The 6,402-nt window shown below is 31.8% G+C and overlaps 1 pseudogene; it reads right to left on the minus strand.

Moving 5' to 3' along the window:
- Positions 1–3,311: 3,311 nt before the first annotated feature.
- LOC128244574 (beta-1,3-galactosyltransferase 1-like) lies at positions 3,312–4,350 on the minus strand (annotated as a pseudogene).
- Between the last annotated feature and the right edge of the window lie 2,052 nt (positions 4,351–6,402).

Genomic DNA, 6,402 nt, shown 5'->3' on the forward strand with positions numbered 1-6,402 from the left:
CTGAACAATATGTGACTAAATTTCCTTATGAGATATGCATTTTGACATTTTCATTTAAATATGTTTGCAATATTTTGTTGTTACCTTTTTATTAAATAACGTATCAATAAATCTATACAAAACACTGTACAAGTATATTTGAATTGTTTTAGTATGAGATCTTCGCAATTGTTGAGCGCTTAACTACAATCGTGAAAGAGTATAAATCTTATTTGCAATAATTCCTACATGACAAGAATGTAAGCTTTAGACTTAAGTTTCCGTTACTACACACTCGAGGTTTTTACACTAAACCTCATATATTGCACAAGTTACAGGTTTAGCAATTAAATGCTTTGCAAAGATTTGTCTAAAAGATTTTTCTGACTTAGTATTCATTTATATTAATTGTTTTATCACAAAATGATTTATAATTGGGTCATTGACATGTATCCCTTTTGTGGAAGAAATGGCAACATCGCCAAATGAGTGGCTATTTAACTTCTTTATTATTACCGTTCTGACCGCCTTTCTCATTCATTCTAATCCAACTTAGTTTATGTTATCCACAAAAAGCATACGCAGACTTTTCCATCAATCTGTTATTTTTTGTAAATACACATTTTTTTCTCTTTGATGCACTATACTCTTATTATTTATTATCAAAATATTTATGTAACGCTCATGCTGTTCGTCCCCAGTAATTGCCCCGATATTTAGGAATTCATGTATATTTCATTATCCCTTATAAATTATGTGTGTTTTTTGTTTAAATTAATCAAATTATAATCACTCTTTTATTTAATACAAAGGTCACATTGATTTTAGCAATAAGTTTATTTTGACTAACTTATTGAGGAATGTCAATTGATAAAATTTAATTTTCACATTTTGATCGATTTAACTGTTAAGACGATAAGACGCTAACTTTTCCTATATGTCAAGACTAGCGCCTTGTTTAAATTAAATGTTATATTTTTACCAAATTATTTATTTTTCTGCTGCAGATCTTTGTTTCTTTTGAAGTAATTCTTTCCTTTTCAGTAATGACATTAGAGCATACATTACAAAAAAAACATGAAATACTTACAATATCTTTATTGTCAAGATTACCTTATCTTTGGTGTTATATTGACCTTATCTTTATTGTCTTTTTGTATAGTATTGAATTATCATAGAATAATTAATATAATTTTATTTAAAGTAAATCCCTTGGTTATGTAAATGTATTTGTATCATATACTTAAAATGTCATCGTCAAGTGCCGTTATGGCTTGATGTGTAAATATTAGTGTTATTTAAATTGAATACCAATATAGCACATATTTTACACATATTTGAATAATGAGAACCAGACTCTAACTAATAAGGTTCATGCTTTAATCGTCATACATGTGCCAAAAGTGTTTAAATATATTTCAGATTAGTGAGAGAAGCAAACAGATCATATTGTATAAATTTTTGCTAAAAATATCAATTTTCACGTTATTCAAGCTTTCATTTTGATATTTCATATATGCCATATAGTTTCAAGTTACAGAAGGGTCACCGATGAAGTATATTTAACTGATCGTGACCAAGAGTTCTTTATAAGATGTCTTTCTTCTTTATCAAATGTAAGCCATACAGTTTCAAGTTATAGAAGGGTTGGTGGTTAACATATGAACTTTATCGTTATCAAGAGTGTTTTGGATTAGTTAGAAAACAGTTACTCGCGCTCAATGTATCTATTTACATAATAATATGTTTGATTGATTGATGTGTTTCAAAAGTAGATTATAACTTAAAAACGATGAGAGTGTATACTTCAATGTCTTCAAATATATGTGTACATAATATAACTCCATAACAACAGCAATTAAATTTTAAATTAGGTAGCAGTTTAAAGGTAACACCCCCTAAGTGACTCTAAGTCCACTCTTATGTCATTTACTGGAACCGCCTTTGGCAAGCTTTGGTGAAACATGCCTGGATCACTGTAAAATTAGATTACATGCAAAATCTTAACCAGAATTCCTTAGTCCAATTTAAAAAGGGCAATTTAATTCGCACCATATACAAGTTAGAGATGTAGGCAAAAATGTCACGCTTTATCTAATTGCAACTGCAAGTCAATTGAAAAGAACAATTTTATTCATTTATTATTGGCATTTCAATATATTTAATTTGTTTTAAAATAATTTGATTACATGAATTTGCTTTCAATGTCATTTTTGTTTCGCTATCGCTGTCAACTTGTATAATTCGCATTTTAGAAAAAATAATGACTTGATGAAGGGCCCGACCCCATCCCCCAAATGTGAAAATACAACTCCTGACTCCTGACTTTTTCAATACAGAAATGTTTTCTCCCCCAAAAAGGTAACATAACGCCATGTGCTATATTGTTAGATTTATTGTAGGGCCTCGGTATATAAATGAGAGATAAAAAGTTTATATTTATGCATATGAAAAATGTGTTAATCGGTGTTATGTAAGCTATCTTGAATACCATTACCACAGCCTGACAAACAATATATTGAGCATGCTCAATTAATGTCAAATATGATATTAAATTGATGGACATTTATTCATATTCCCTCTACCTAAAATGATCGATAAGTGAATGCTAGTCTTTTAAAAAAGACGCTAAATATTTTAAGTTAGCAAGGTTATGTTAACTCATGTTTATTCAAAGATGGTATGTTTGCACTGTAAGGGTTGCGAAAAAATTCTTTAAATTTGATATTCCCTTATTAGAAAATTATTTCCCTTTGAAACAAAAGCCCATCCCTTCAGTAACTGGGTTCAAAAAACAGTCTGAGATAAGTATGGAACAATTCTGAAAATACAAATATATCTGATATTTGGGCAATTGTAGAAAAAGGTGTTTCTTACTACAGTTTTTAGATTTTAAGTTTTTGTACAAAAGTAAAAGCAACCGACAAATCGAGCAATTACATTAGGCTGCATGCATGTTTATTTATATTTTCTTTTAATTTTTTCCTTCAAATTGGGTAAATATGCATCTTTCATTAAAGTAAAGCATTGGGTGCTCTCATAAAAATAGTTTCACCAGTCTTAATATCCCAAAATCTAAAACATACGAACGTTTTAACACCTTTTCCATTTTACATCATGGTATAAAACTGTTATCCAACGAAATCATATCAAAGAGTTATGTTCTGAATGTGTTCATGACTTACGTTACGATGCATTGAAAACTAAAAGGACAAGCCAAGAAGTCAAAAATTCAAATATAAGCCCTGTTTAGAGACACAATGCAAGGGACCAAAACGTTACTGAATTAGAGACTCAAGCGTAAACATTCCACATAACACAAGTATGAACCGTCATTCAATAACCGTTTTATATTTGATTGTCGAAGGCAAATCTACTTCTAAATGTTCTACTTTCTCTTGTTTGTACTGTTTAGTCATTTCCGACCATATATCGACTGAAACTTGTACTGTTCGGGAACCAGTAACAAGAAAATTACAATTATGCTGGTTATTCAATGTTTTGTTTCTATAGCACTTCAGGGCCTTGTCGCCGTCAAGCATGTGGTCTTTTTTATCTAAACCATTGTATGTAATTCCTGGTACATGGCTTGGCGCAAGGCCATACAAATTTACGTCATCCACTCAGAAAAATGGCGTCACCGATGCGGCTTTGAATATTGCTGGAATGACGTCATTAGAAAAGAGGACCAGAAACCCGCTGCAATATTCAGGATAAAAATTTTGTCTCTTAAAATGGTTTTCATTTACATACCACTGGCTTTTCTTTTCCCGAATGATAAGCATAGTTCCTGGTAAAATATGATTGCATAGGATTTGTTTCGTTTTGTTTGTATATTTTGGTATAACTTTAGTAAATAATCTGTACATATTAACAACGATATCATCGTCAACTTTAAGGATGAATTTAGCGTTCCGGCACCACTCGGAAACCCAACGGTAGACCCATCACACCTTTATGTGTAAGATTCTTGAAAGCATCGACGAAATCTCCTTGTAAGATGTCTTGGTGTTTTTTGAATTCCTTTTCCAATTCTGTCTGAAGCGTTTGGTTATTGACTGTACCAAGAAGGAACAATTTTCAATCATTAGCCCAAGTTTTTCTCATTGCATTTCGCAATTCAAAATGGTTTGGAGCGGTATGAACAATGATTAACACAGCCAAATTAGGCACTGATAAACATAATTTTGTATTGTCAATCAGATAGGGTCTTTTAAAAGTCACTGGATAATGGACACCCGATGATGCGTTGATTTTGTCGATCAGGTCCGGATTTGATGAAATGGTCCTTAGGTGTTCCGGTGTTACTGTTAAGGTTCTTATGACTGCCAAAATGTTGTCGGCGGGCCGAAATGGTCGGCTAGGCGGCATATATACGTGTAAACGTATTACATGAACCCTGTCAATGTATTCAAACATTATCACAAAGGTTAAACTGGTCAAGAGCAAGCCGACGGCAACGATTTTCTTTGAAGTGTGAATCAACGACATTTTAAATCGCTCCATTAAAATACAGTGAGGCTATCCCATAATGCACATTTTAAACACGAATCGTATCCGTTGTAGTATTAAATTGCAAAAGTATTGAATTACTTGGGTGACATTCATACACTGCAAGGTACAAAAGACACAATTCAACTTATTAAGATAATTTGAAGTGTTTAAGATATAACACATATTTTAACTGTTACCTGTTTTAAAGGGTCTGTACTCCGTATGATAAAACAGCGAAAAAAAAAGAAAATTGTCGAAAACTGACATAAACTTGGTATCGATGTGTACAATGCATTGGAACTTACTAACTGATATACCACATAAATTACAATTAATTTATTTTTCGCAGTTTTTTTTCCATTAAAAAATATTTCTAGGTATGTCTACCTTGTAGAATTCATTCTTTATGCGTAATTGGCTAGTCGATGTTATCACGTGATATGACCATGTTAGGTATATACCTTAAATATTCCAAGTGTTTAGAGTAAGCCTTCATAGCACAGTGGATACAGCACTGAACTGCAATTTTGGCGACACCGGTCGAACCCGATCTCCGACTCGATTTTTTTAATGTTGGTATGTTTTTTTTACAATTATGATATCAAAGGGTAAAACATTATATTAAATAACTGTCCGGAGATTAGTTACAGAAAATAAAAAGAAATTGGTGCCAATCTGGTGTACAGTCCCTTTAAGAGATTTACAGCCTTCCTCTTACAAGGAGATGATATTTATTATATTTAGATATTTATATTTGATAATGTATTGGTATTCATCATATTGTTTTAAGTAAATGTCAAACTCATTACCATTGATGAACATCTAAATGAAAATCATTAGAATTTGAAAAATCTGAAGTCCTATCGAGTTTTTGCATGAATCTGTTAAGGCTTTCTCATGTAAGACTTCCGTCATTCAATACTGGTCATATGAATAGAAACTAAGAAGGGGTCCTAAAATTATAAACTTCTTGACGCATTATCTAAAAGAAAATAGAATATTACTGGTTAGTTGGAGGTATTCATTTGGAGCTTATCGGCCATTTTCCATCGAAAACAAACTCGGATGTATGCCGGTACATCAGTAGAAATAGTTCGTAACTTTTTAATAATAATATTGATTTATTGTAATGTTTAACTGTTATTTAAGATAACTAAGATTGAATTAATTGTCAGTGAAGTTTTGCATACGTTTTGCATATTTCAACTTTTGCATTAATAATTAAGCTTCCTGTAGTAAAGTCATTAAGTGTATATGCTAAATTCAAATTACTACGTGATCTACTTGCAGCGTAGTTAAATGTAAATATTTCTTACATTGTAAGCCGTCCATATACATCCCAGGTTTTTTCTGATGGATATTTGCCGAGGTTTTCCGAATAGGAGGTATAGATTACAAGTTTATTTTAATGCCTCATAATTGGATATTTTTTTTCTTTTGCCGTGTAAGTGAAACAACTGTTGTATATCGCGGATAACAATTTTGCTCATTATCTGTGATTTGCTTTGAGATGGAAATTATAAAGACCCTTCTCCACGTAAGAATTTTAACTGAATGTGAGATGACTATGCCTTTTCAATCGGCCATGGATAAGAAAGAGAAATCTTGCTACAGACTCGGACATAGGATAACCGGTAAGCTCAATACAATTCACAGATTTCCCCTTGAAAAACGTTGCTAAGCAGCGTATCCTATTAACAAAACATCTTGGTTTTCTTGAACGCCTAGCTTTAGTTGAGTAAAGTAACCATGTATATTGAATGTGCGCCAATCCTACATAAACACAAGTTATTGAAGAGCTTTTAAAATACCTGTAGACATCTTCAGTTCAATTACAGACAGCTCCAATCGAATTAATGATAGCATCAATTGATAAAAGATATCTCCAATTCAATTAAAGATACCTCAAAATTAACTATATTAGAAAGC

This window comes from Mya arenaria, chromosome 8 (assembly GCF_026914265.1).
Source record: "Mya arenaria isolate MELC-2E11 chromosome 8, ASM2691426v1".
Classification (NCBI taxonomy): domain Eukaryota; kingdom Metazoa; phylum Mollusca; class Bivalvia; order Myida; family Myidae; genus Mya; species Mya arenaria.